At 41.7% G+C, this 816-nt stretch overlaps 1 non-coding gene across 1 annotated transcript; it reads left to right on the forward strand.

Moving 5' to 3' along the window:
- Positions 1-247: 247 nt before the first annotated feature.
- LOC126019183 (U6 spliceosomal RNA) lies at positions 248-349 on the forward strand. Its single transcript, XR_007498936.1, has one exon. It is a non-coding gene; the product is annotated as a U6 spliceosomal RNA (small nuclear RNA).
- Positions 350-816: the final 467 nt, after the last annotated feature.

An 816-nucleotide genomic window follows, 5' to 3' on the forward strand; every position in this document is an offset into this window, starting at 1 on the left:
TCTTTCTTTCTTTCTTTCTTTCTTTCTTTCTTTCTTTCTCTTTCTTTCTTTCTTTTTCTTTCTTTCTTTCTTTTTCTTTCTTTTCTCTTTCTTCTTTCTTTTTCTCTCTCTCCCTCTCCCTCCCTCCCTCCCTCCCTCCCTCCCTCCCTCCCTCCCTTCCTTTCTTTCCTTTCTTTTCTTTCTTTTCTTTCCCACTCCTGGTGGCACTCAGGGTTACTCCTGGCTCTGTGCTCAGAAATCATTCCTGGTGCTCACTTCAGCAGTACATATACTAAAATATTGAAATGATACAGAGAAGATTAGTGTGACCTCTGCACTAGGATGATACACAAATTCAGAAATCACTCCTGGAAGGCATGGGGGAACCATATAGGATGCTGGGAATCAAACTTGAATGGCTGTGTGCAAGGCAAATGCCCTACAATCTGTGCTATCACTCTGTCCTCCAGCAGCACTTTTCTATAAAGGAAAAGATAGAAAACATTTTTGGTTTTGTGGGCTGACAATCTATCACATTTCTTTAAGTTTTGCTGTTGTGTTTCAAAATCCACCTTAAATAAAGTACAAGCTAATATACTGGATGTGTCTTTTTTTTTTTTAATGAGCAGTATCAGGTAGTCTACAGGGGCTGAAGTGATAGCAAGTGGTAGGGCATTTGCCTTACATGTGGCTGACCCAGGATGGATCTGGGTTCAAGCCCCAGCATCTCATATGCTCCCCCCAAGCCAAGAGAGATTTTTGAGTGTATAGCCAGGAGTAAACCCTGAGTGTCACTGGGTGTGGCCAAAAACAAAACAAAACAAAACAAACCACCAG

This window comes from Suncus etruscus, chromosome 9, assembly GCF_024139225.1.
Source record: "Suncus etruscus isolate mSunEtr1 chromosome 9, mSunEtr1.pri.cur, whole genome shotgun sequence".
NCBI lineage: Eukaryota > Metazoa > Chordata > Mammalia > Eulipotyphla > Soricidae > Suncus > Suncus etruscus.